The sequence below is a fragment of the Panthera tigris genome, chromosome A1, assembly GCF_018350195.1.
Source record: "Panthera tigris isolate Pti1 chromosome A1, P.tigris_Pti1_mat1.1, whole genome shotgun sequence".
Classification (NCBI taxonomy): Eukaryota; Metazoa; Chordata; class Mammalia; order Carnivora; family Felidae; genus Panthera; species Panthera tigris.
The window spans coordinates 172,844,998-172,856,963 of record NC_056660.1 but is presented as its reverse complement, the minus strand read 5'-3'; positions in this window follow the sequence as shown (position 1 = coordinate 172,856,963).

Here is an 11,966-nt window from a genome sequence, read left to right as displayed (position 1 = left end):
ACACAAACATTCTCCACCGACACGCTCACGTGCACATACAGGATACGCAGACGTTCAAACGCGCACGGACACCCTGACACACGAACACGGGCACGGGCGCACGTCCACAAGGCCACCCAGGCAGTTGCAGACACAGAGCAGCAGTCACACATACCCCAGGGCGCACACTGACACGCACCTAGCGGAGCCGTCTCCCCGTTCTCCAGCGGGTTCCCCAACTCTGCTCCCAGCCCCTTCCCCATCCCGCTCAGTCCCCTCTCCATCCGCAGCCCTTCCCCAACCCGGGCGTCAGGAGCGCGGCCGCCTCACCTGGAAGCTGAGCCCGGGCTTGGGATGGAGCAGCGGCTGCGGCTGCGGCCGGCGGACGCTGGGGCTCGGCTAGGCCGGGCTGGGGTGGGCTCGGGGCGGATGGGGAATCGGGGCCTCGCTAGGCGCCCAGGTCCGTCGGCAGCAGGCGGGGCGCGGGCCCTGAGCCGGGGCGCAGCAGTGCCCTGGCCTTGGGTGCGTCGCCAGCCACGGATCGCGCCTTGCGCCCTGCTGCTCTCACGCTCGGGCTCCGGCTCCCGCTCGGGCGCTGCGGCAGCTCTGAGCTCAGCGCCCCCTCTGGCGGCCGCGCCGCCCCCTCAGCCTGACTGACAGGGGGCGGGGAGGGTGACATCTCCGCGGAGCCCGCTGGCCTCCGGGGGCGGCCTCCGACGCGCCTCTGGGGACCCTTGGGAGTCAGACTCGCGTCCCGACCCCAGGAGCCGAGTCTGGCGGCGGAGACAATGCAGAGTGCCAAGAGTAGGGGAAAAAAAAAAAAAAAAAAAGCTGGATGCAGTTGCCTTTGGGATTCAAGGGGTTCGAATCTCAGCTGTGCTTTTATTAACTGTGGGACCTTGGGCTACTCAGCTCTCCTTTCTGAACGCCAGTTTCTTTTTCTGTAAAATAGTGGATGATGGATGATTCGCTCAACGAAGGTTGATTAAGAATTTAGACAGGTGCCAGGTAAGTTTGAGGCAATGGAGACAGTGGAAAAGGAAAACAAGGTCCCTGTCCTTGGGGAGCTTACAATGATGTGTTTGTGTGTGTGCAGAAATGGGACACAGGACAGAAAACAAACATGTCAACATTAACACCTAAGAAGATTGTTTCAGCTTGTGAGGAGTGTTATGAAGATAACGGCTGATGTAACAGAATGACTAGAGGGGGGACTTGGGACAGAGCGTCCAGGGAAGACCTCTGTGAGGAGGCCAATGGGAGCAGAGACCCCAGAGAGGGACCAAGGCCAACATGGACAAGATCCAGAGAGGGAATTGGCAAGTGCAAAGGCACTGAGACAGGACAGTGCTTGGGAATAGATAAAAGGAAGTGCAGCTGGAGAACCAGGAAGGAATGACGAGGTGGACTAGACCACTTTGTGTGTGTGTGTGTGTGTGTGTGTGTGTGTGTGTGTGTGTGTGTGTTATGGTGGTGATTGTCAAATGGCCATAGAATGCCAGGCACACATAGGCCCTCAGTTGGAGCTATGACATAATTATGCCCAAGAAGCTATGGTATCCTAGAGGAAGGGAACTCTGGCAGCTTAGGGGAGTCAGGGAAATCTACACAGAGGAGGTGACATCTGTGATAGGTCTCCTGGGAGAGGCAAGATTTTTACCTGGAAGACAGGCAGGAAGGGTATTTTAGGCTGTGGACACAGCATGGGCAAAGGCACTGTGGCTGGAAATGCAGGGTGTATAAGTGACAGGTGATGAGGTGAGGAGGCAGCCAGACTGTGCAGGGCCTGGAATAAAGTGTTCATAGGCCACTGCTAGAGCTGCAAATTGGTGCATGCTTTTTGGAAGGCAGTTTGGCAATGTTTACCAAAAACATAAATGCATGCTCCTTTTGAGCCAACAGTTCCCCTTCCAGGAATTTATTCCTTGGATTTACTCACACAAACATGCAAGACATTTGTGCAAGGATGTTCACTGCAGCACTGGAAATAATCTGTGTCCCTCCATAGAGGACTGGCTAGGGAAGTGTGTTACATCCACCCAGTGAAATGCTATGTTGCTGTTACAAAGGATGAGCAGGACCCATGTGTACTGACATGGAGTATAGCAAGAAATAGTGTAAAGTGACAGCTTGACGTGCTAAACCGTCATATATGGAACTAGTCAATTTTGATACATACGTACACATAGTTATATACAGACCCCTTATATACAAATATGTACACATTTACTTATATCTAGATATATAAGGACCACACCAGCAAGGACCTCCAAAACACTGTTCACAGTAGTTGCCCCTGGCAAGTGGGGCTGAGAACACTCAGGGAGAGAAAGTTTTCCATTTTATCACCTTCCTTCTTATGCTGCTTGGTTATTTTACTTTGAATAGTATTTTACTTGTATAATATTAAAAGCTAGCATAAGGGACATTTGTCATTATTTTTGAGCCCTCAGCATTGACACTCTCCCCTTCCTGTATTGGGGGGAATCTCCCACCTTATGAGCCAGGGTCCATCTCCCCCTCTAGGAGCTGATGGTTTTTTCTTAGCCTTTCTTGCAGCCAAGACCTGTGACTTCAACCCCAGACAGGCCAGTCCCAGACTTGCAACCCCGAAGAATCAGGGAAGGAGGGCAGTGTGCTCTGGTGAGGGCAGGTGATATTGGTGGTAGCAGCTCCTACCAGGGACCACAGGCAGCGGTGACACTGCTTCTGGGAGTGTCCAGCACCAACAGGAAAAGCTGCCTTATCCGCGGGGGCTGTAGCGGCAGGGGGTCTGCTTGGCGGTGCAATTTGGGGCGTTATTCCAGGCAGTGTGGTCTTGAAGGGGGACTCTCTGGCCTTCCTGGAGAGTTTCTGAGCTCTCCAGTGTCGGATAATAAAATCCTTATCTACGTAAATTAGCCAGAAGCAATTTTTGCGACTCTTGACTAAGAGCCCCTGAATGTCAGAATTGGTGATGAAGAAGGACCAAGCAGGAGGGACAGGAGGAAGAGAGAAAGACCACGTGAAGGGTATCTGTACTTCCAACTGTAGGAACTGGGAAGTCACTGAGGATTTTAAGCACAAGAGAGACCAAAATGCGATTTGCGTTTTGTGGGACTAAATAAAGGTGGGTTGGATAGAGGACACAGCAAGATCACAAGATAGCTGGGGCAGAATCCACAGGAGGGATGATGGAGCCCGAACCATGGAAGCCGAAGGGAGGCAGGAGGAGGGCTGGAGGGACAGTTGGGTATTATTCAGGAGGTAACTTAGGTGTTGGGGAAGAGGGAGAGGGATGAGTCGGGGAAGGTTCCCAGGACAGCAGGTGAGAGATGCTATTGCAAAATGAAACAGGCATTGAGGAGATGGGGCAGCCTCGGGGGTGGGGGTGATGGGGAGCTTGTTTGGGGCATGATTGGGGCTGACTGTGTGGTGTTTGACAGATGAACTAGAGGAGGTGTTTGGCAGACAGTAGGATGTCTGAGCTTGGAGCTCAGGAAGTCACCCAGGGCTGGCTCCACATATAGATCTGGGCCATGGTGTACTAGGAAATCTTTAACACATGGCTTTCTAAGCAGAGAAGTACCTTGGTTTGTAGAGGTTGCCCACATCCATGGGGTAAATCCCGCCCCCCCCCCCCATGATTGATTTCACTGTCACAGAGCAGAGAATTGGGAAGAGATGGGCCATAGTATGGACTTTTACGGTATTTTCACCATACAGACAAAATAGGTAAAAATAATCTTAAGAAAATAGAAAATAGTAAATGGAAAAGAGAAAATGGAAAATAGTAAAATAATTAGAAAGTTCTGTTTTGAGTGTCCATTATGTTTTATTATCATTTTTAATGTTTATCTATTTTTGAGAGAGACAGAGACAGAATGCGAGTGGGTTGGGGCAGAGAGAGAGGGAGGCACAGAATCTGAAGCAGGCCCCAGGCTCCGAGATGTCAGCACAGAGTCTGACGCGGGGCTTGGCCTCACAAGCTGTGGGATCGTGACCTGAGCTGAAGTCGGATGCTCAACCGACTGAGCCACCCAGGCATCCCGAGTGTTTATTATGTTTTAAACATAATTTTTATATAACCATAAGTTTATAGAATTTAATTTTCAAATGATGACTTTACACCTGGCTCAGAAATTCCTGAAGATTTAATAACTGCTCTCATAAGCTGGTCTAAGCCAGCCTAGCACACCGCTGGATTTGGGGTCATTAGCACAGAGGTGGTGGCTGGAGCCATGGGGAGGGTGCAGTTGCACAGGAGAACCTGGAGAGTGAAAAGGAGAGAGTCCAGAACAGAATCCTGAGGCACTGCAAACTTCCTGTGTGGCCAGGGGCAGGGGACCTGGCTAACAGACTGAGATGGAGCAGCACGGGGAAGGGGAGAAGCTGGAAGGAGTGGTAGTAGGGATACCAAGAGGATTAGAGGAGAGCTGGTTAAATGCTACCGAGGGGCCAAAGCGATGAGTAGCAACGAGTCCTCGGATTCACAGCAAGTGGCTATCAGGGACTTTAACAGCAGCACAGGGGCTACGGGAGCCCAGGAAGGAAGGGGCACCTACAGAAAGCCTCCAGGAGAAAGTGACATTCTGGCTGGGTTTTGAAAGATGAGAAGGACCCTACAAGTAAGTGATGGTGAGCATTCTTGGCAGAGGATCCAGCAGGTGGAAAAGTCCAGATTCATCAGGAACTAGACTCCTTTCTTCCTGCTCCACCATTCTTAGTACATGGATTCTACCTTCAAGGTCATCTCATGGTCCAAGATGGCTGCCGCAGCTCCAGCCATCATATCTATGCAGAAAGCAGGAGGAGGGGAAGTAGGGTAAAAGAACACCTGCCAGTTGTCTCTCTCACGAGGAATTTTTGGAAGCTAACAACTTCTGCATGTCTCTTGGCTATGCCTAGCTGTAGGGAGGCTGGAAAATTGTGGTCATCTAGCCAGGCATACGACTTCCCAGAGCCAAAGTATGACAAGGGGACAATGGTCACTGAGTGGGCCACTAGCATCTTTGTCACTATTTCTCTTTGCCCCCAACTGTTTTTATTTGGAAAAACTTCAAACCTAGAGAAAAGTTGCAAGCATAGTACAGTGAATAAAGTCTTCAGAAAAATTGCAATGTTAATAAAATCAATACCCAAATATTCTTCATCTAGATTCACCGGGTGTTAACATCTGCTACTTTTTTTTTTTTTTTTTTTTTTTTTTTGGTCTCCTTCTACGTGTACTATCTCCAGAAGACGGAGCATACTTACTGGGCCGCCACTTTCCAGCACAACGGATACTTCACCCTGTATCACACTGCAGCCCGCATGCTCCCCCTTCCCCCTTTAGGGCAGGCCCCTGGGCCTCTTTCTGGCCAGGCCCTAAACATGTGAGTTCTCAGGGACCCCCCCCCCCTCCTTGTTTCCATTCTCTCTCCCCCAGGAAAATGGGTCTCTCCATTCCTCTCTTCCCTCTCCTCTTCCTGAGAATATGCTAAGGAGAATGGTTTTTGAAGCTTGGGGGAGGGCAGGGCTGGGAGAAAATCCTCACTGGAACAGCTGGAGCAGCTGGAGCAGAAAGCATCCTCTTAAGAGGATCATGAGGCTCCTGGTGATCCCAGCCCTTCCTGGGTTTTGCGAAAATCCAGATGGGCCTTTCCAACACCGTGTGTGGTGCCTGACGGTGCGATTAAACATTCATCAACATTCCGGCTGTCCAGAGGCCTCAGGGTGGGGAGTGGGGGGAGAGGCAGGCCGGTGGGGGCTGGAAACAGAGAGAGGAATGTGATATTTATTGAACACCTACCGTGTCCCAGGCACGACAGCCATTATATCATCAATCCCTAAAATCAGTCCTTTAGAACAGGCATTTTCAATCCCATTTTCCAGATGTTGGAACCAACACCCAAAGAGGAGAAGTCCTATGACTGGCCACTGGCATCTATTGTTTTCAATCAGCTTTTCCTGAGTGCCCGCCATGTGCCAGGTACTGTTCTGGGTACCAGAGATTCAGCAGAAAACAAGACCAATGAAGTCCTTGCTTTTCTAAAACTTAACATTCTGGTAGGAAGCGACAGACACCAAAAGAACTAGTGGCCAAATAAGATGCTTTCGTTTGTGTTGCTCTTGTCCAAATCAGGGATGTCCACCTTGCTACATCTAATGGTCAATCCTGCCTCCTCACTCTGACCTCCGAGGCCTTGCTAAGAGCCAGGCCCTACTTTAAGGTACTAGAGAACACAGCTGTGAAGGAAAGAGGCCTGGGTTCTTATGTTCTAGTAGAAGGAGGCAGATAAGTAAAATAAGTAAGTGAACTATATGGTGTGTCGGGAGGTGCTGTGGTGGGACAGGAAGTGAAGAGTAAGGAAGGGCATGGAAAGTGCTGGCGTGGAGCTAAGGGCTTGGACGGTTATACAGCGGGCAGGGAAGGCCTTACCTGAGTTAGGAATTGAGGGCAGGACTGGTGTAAGGTCCCAAGGCAGGAGTGGGCCCTGAACAAAGACCATCCGGGAGGTGGCACGGCTGGAGCACAGGGAGTAGGAGAGGAGGCAGGGCGATTCTGGGGCTGTGCAAACCCTCTCCTGGGAGCAGAGGAGCCCTGTGATCGTCTTCCTTTTTTTTTTTTTTTTTTTTTTTTTTTTGAGAGAGAGAGAGAGAGCACACAAGCAGGGAAGAGGGGCAGAGAGAGGGAGGGAGAGAGAGAGAGAGAATCATAAGCAAGCTCTGCATTCAGCGCAAGCCCGACGCAGAACTCGATCCTACAACCCTGGGAAAATGGCCTGAGCCAAAATCAAGAGTCAGTCGCTTAACTGACTGAGCCATGAGCCACCTAGGCACCCCTTTCATTTTTAACGGCTGCTGTGTAGGGAGCAGATTGCTCCTAGGCAAAGGTGGGTGGGGGCCAGTTCAGATGCCATCACCATAATACAGGGAAGATGACAGCCACTTGGGCTGGGGTGACGGGAGGTGGATGGAAGTGGCTGGATCCTGGATATGTTTTAAAGTAGAGCTGGGGCACCAGGGTGGCTCAGTCGGGTGAGTGACCGCCTTCTGCTCAGGTCATGATCTCCCGGTTGGTGACGGCTCGTTTGTTTGAGCCCTGGATCAAGCTTGCAGCTTTCTGCGGGGAGCCCACTTTGGATCTTCTGTCCGCCTCCCTTTCTGCCCTTACTCTGCTCGTTCTCTCTTTCTCAAAAATAAATAAAAACATTAAAAAAGTAGAGCTGGACATAATGATGTGCTGATGAGCTAGAAAGAGAGGAGTCCAGGATCATTCCAGAATTTTTGGATGAGCAATTGGGAGGATGGAGAAGATGATAGGAGGAGCAGGTCTGGGGACAGGAGACAGAAGAAAGTCAGGAATTGCACTTTGGTTTAATTTTTTTTTTAATGTTTATTTGAGAGAGAGAGAGAGAGAGAGACAGAGAGAGAGAGAGAGACAGAGCATGAGCAGGGGAGGGGCAGAGAGAGAGGGAGACACAGAATCCGAAGCAGGCTCCAGGCTCTGAGCTGTCAGCACAGAGCCTGACACACGGCTCATGCCTACAAACCACAAGATCGTGACCTGAGCCAAAGTCAGACGCTTAACCGACTGAGCCACCCAGGCGCCCCAGGAATTGCACTTTAGATACAATAAGCCTGAGACAGATGCACATTAGATACTTGGGCGGAGCTGTGAACAGGCTGTTGGATGTGTTCTTCTGGATTTCATGTAGGACCAGGGGTATATTGTATATGTGACGTTTGATGCCCATGACTGGAGGAGATCACGAAATGGCAAGTGCTGACAGAGCAGTGATGAAGTCCAAGGGCTTAGTCCCAGGGCCTTGTGAAGCAGGAGGACCCATCAATTTCATTCACATCTGTGTTCCCCAGGGCCCAAAACAGTGCCTGACACAAAGTAACTGCTAAGTCGGTATTTGTTGACCAGATAGCTGACAGAATGAATGAGTGATGCTAAGGGCTAAAAAGGAAATAAAACAGTGATGAGTTAAAGACTGCATGGGGGAGAATGGTCTACTTTATTTTTTATTGAAGTCTAGTTGACACAAAATGTTAATTAGTTTCAGGTGTACAACATAGTGACTTAACAACTCCGTAAATTATGCTATGGAGAGTGGTCTACTTTAGATAAGGTGGTCAGGGAGGACCTCTCTAAGAAGGTGACATTTGAGGGGAGCCTGGATGGTTCAGTCAAGCATCCGATTCTTGATTTTGGCTCAGGTCAGGATCTCATAGTTTGTGAGTTCAAACCCCATATCGGGCTCTGTGCTGACAGGGCATGGAGCCTGCTTGGTATTCTGTCTCCCTCTCTCTCTTCCCCTCCCCTGCTTGCTCTCTATATCTCTCTCAAAATAAATAAAAATAAGCTTAAAAAAAAAAGATGACATTTGAGCGAAGCCCTGAAGGACAAAGAGAAGTCAGTCACACAAAAATTGGAAGAGGCATGGCAAGTGCAAAGGCCCTGAGGCAGGAGCAAATCTGGCCTGTTGGAGGATCAGTGTGCTTGAGGTACTGTGAGGCTGGATCATGCAGAAACTAGCAGGCCCAGAACCTGGACTTTGGATCACACCCTGGGTGTCCTGGAGGGTTTTAAACAGAGGATTTAAGTGATCAGATTAATATTTAAAATGAGCCATCTGAGGCAAGTGGAGAATGTTCTATAGGGAGGTGGAAAGTAGGAGCAAGGAGAATGTTAGGAGAGATTTGGGCAGTGGCCGAGGCCAGAGATGGCAGGGCTTGCCTGGAGCTGGGACAGTGGGAAGTAAGAGGAATGGGCAAATTCAAGACATTTTAGGAACGGTATGGTAGGATTGGGGTTCAAGAGCCCCAGCTTGTTCAACCCATAGGACCCCATGGGACCAGGGGGGTTGCTTCTGGGGTCTTTCCTTAGTCACCTAACTCCAGACTCCATGGGCTGCCCCATGCTGGAAAATGTGGAAGATGGTGGGAAGGGGTACTGTGGCTGGCAGGACCGTTCCATGTCAGGCTCTAGGCCAGGACTCTAAGGCAGCTAAGACCATGTCTGGCACTTGAAGAGGGTCCTTTCTCCCCTTTTCTCCATCAGATCTAGATTCATGATCTTTCCCCAAGCCTGGCCCTCCTCCAGTGCATTCTCTGTCCAAAATTCTTTGATACTCTTCCAATTGGGAGGTGGGATTATGTCCCTGTCTTTGAATGTGGGCCCTGGGACACTAATAGAATACAGCGGACATGATGTGCCAGGCTTTGGGCCCAGGCCTTAAGGAACTGGCAGCCTCTGCTTCCCATCTCTTGGGATGCCGCTTCTGGGAACCTAGCCACCATGCTGTGAGGAGGCCAAGTGGCCACATGGAGAGGTACATAGAGCTGTCCCAGCCAACACTCCCAGCTGAGGTTCCAGCTGACAGCCAGCCTCAGCTGCCCCACTGAGTGAGCAGATGACTCCAGCCCCAGCCTGTAAGCCACTCCAACTGACAGCACTTTGGAGCAGAGGTGAGCTGTCCCTATTGAGCATGGCCTGAATTGTAGATCTGTGAGCAAAATAGATGATTATTGCTGTTTTAAGCCATTAATTTGGGGGTGGTTTATTACGTAGCAGCAGGTAGTTGGACACTGTGCCTCACCTCTCCAGAGCCTATCCATCACCAAACACCCCAGTCTTCCTCTAAACCCCGTTGAAATCCATCATGTTCTATCTTCCCTGTCACCAGATTTGTCACCTGGACAATTACATTAACAACCTAATAGATCTTCTTCCACTCCCTCTTGCTACCACAGGGTCTGTTTCCTACACAGCAGCCCAAAGAACTTGCTGGAAAGTCCATCTATAGCCACCCGAAGCACTCAGTGGCCCTTCACTTTCCTAAGATCAAGACCTACTATCCCTTTCTCCTTTAGGCATCAGCCACACTGGTCTTCCTTTTTTTCCTCCAGTGTCCCATGTTCCCTTTGCCCCAGGGCCTTTGCACATGCTGCTCCCTGACATGCCCTTCTCCACCCACCTAGTTAACTCTTGCTCATACCTTAGGTATCAGCTCAAACATCACCTCATCCATGAACTGCCTCTAAGCTAGTGGTTCTCAAAATGGGATTCCTGACCAGCATCCTCAAGGAACTTCTTAGAAATGCCAATTCTTGGGACACCTGGGTGGCTCAGTCGGTTAAGCGTCCGACTTCAGCTCAGGTCATGATCTTGCGGTTCGTGAGTTTGAGCCCCGCGTCAGGCTCTATGCTGACAGCTCCTAGCCTGGAGCCTGCTCTTCTGATTCTGTGTCTCCCTCTCTGCCCCTCCCCCACTCACACTCTGTCTCTCTCCTTCAAAAATAAATAAACGTTAAAAAAATTTTTTTAGGGGCGCCTGGGTGGCTCAGTCGGTTGAGCGTCTGACTTTGGCTCAGGTCATGATCTCACAGCTCGTGAGTTCGAGCCCCATGTCGGGCTCTGTGCTGACAGCTCAGAGCCTAGAGCCTGCTTCTGCTTCTGTGTCTCCCTCTCTCTCTGCCCCTAACCCACTCACATTCTGTCTCTGTCTCTCTCAAAAATAAATAAACATTAAAAAAAATTTTTTTTAAATAAAAAATAAAAAAAAAATTTTTTTAAATAAAGAAATGCCAATTCTTAGGGGCACCTGGGTGAGTCATTCAGTTAAGTGTCTGACTTCGGCTCAGGTCATGATCTCATGGTTCGTGAGCTGGAGGCCCGTGTTGGGCTCTGTGCTGACAAGTCAGAGCCTGGAGCCTGCTTCAGATTCTGTGTCTCCCTCTCTCTCTGCCCTTCCCCCGCTTGCACTGTGTCTCTCTCAAAAATAAGTAAACGTTAAAAAAAAGAGAGAGAAATGCCAATTCTCAGGTCCAAGCCCAGGGCTAAGGAATCAAATTCTGGGGGTAGGGCCCAGCAGCTTGTTTGACAAACCCTGCAGGTGATTCTGATCTGTGCACTTGAGAACCGCCACTCTCTCTCTCTTTTTTTTTTTTTTTTTTTTTGAGAACTGCCATTCTAAATCCCCCAGTTCAGGTTGTGGACTTTATCTTTCCCCATCTGCAAATTCCTTTCCTTCAGAGGTCTGCGTTAGTGATTACACAGGTCTTTGTGAGAGGACCTGATGTCTGGCTCCCCTGATAGAGCAGAGCACAGGGGTCACTCATTATTTGCTCCTCACTCCTTCTAGCACCTACCCCCATGCCTGGCAGGTAGGAGAGCTTAGGAGATGGGGGTTGGGCGGATATTGACTCCAGGTGGTCATGGACTTCCCTGGGTGTGGGATAGGGGAAGAGACTGGTCACTTTATAGATCTCAGACCCTAAAAGTGGCCAAGGGGAGGGTGAGAAGCCTTAAGAAATTTGGGGAGGTCTCAGCCCTTGCAGAAAAGTGTGCTACTGAGAAGGCAGGGAAAGGGTAGCCAGAGCTTTTCCTCCCTCTTCCCCTCCCCACCCCTCCCTCCTGCACCCTAAGGTAGCCCTCAGCTGATTTGTATTGACCACTGCAGCAGGCCCTGTTTTAGGGGCTTTATGTATTTTATATCATTTAATACAGTAAGCTTCTGAATTATATATCATTAACATTCCTATTTTACAGACAGGGAAACTGAAAACTCTGAGGTTCAGGTACTTGGCTGAAGTCAGGCAGGGAGGATTTGAACCTAGGCTATGTGACTGTTGCACTGCCCCTCCCCCTTCCCTATCAATGCTGAGAACACTCAGAAGAGCAGGAGTGCAGTGGGCCAGTGGGGGGGGGGGTTGCATATCGGATTGTGGATCCGTGAGGTGGAGGCTCCAGTGTCATGAGACTTTCCCAAATTTTCAAGAGTAACCAAAAATGTAGATTTTTAATATACAGTCTCCCTGTTTCTAAATGATTATGTATTTAAAAACATTTTTAAAATATTTTTTAGAGAAAGACAGAGTGTGAGTGGGGGAGGGGCAGAGAGAGAGGGAGACATAGAATCTGAAGCAGGCTCCAGGCTCTCAGCGCAGAGCCCCATGCGGGGCTCAAACTCACGAACCAGGAGATCACAACCTGAGCTGAAGTCGGATGCTTAACCT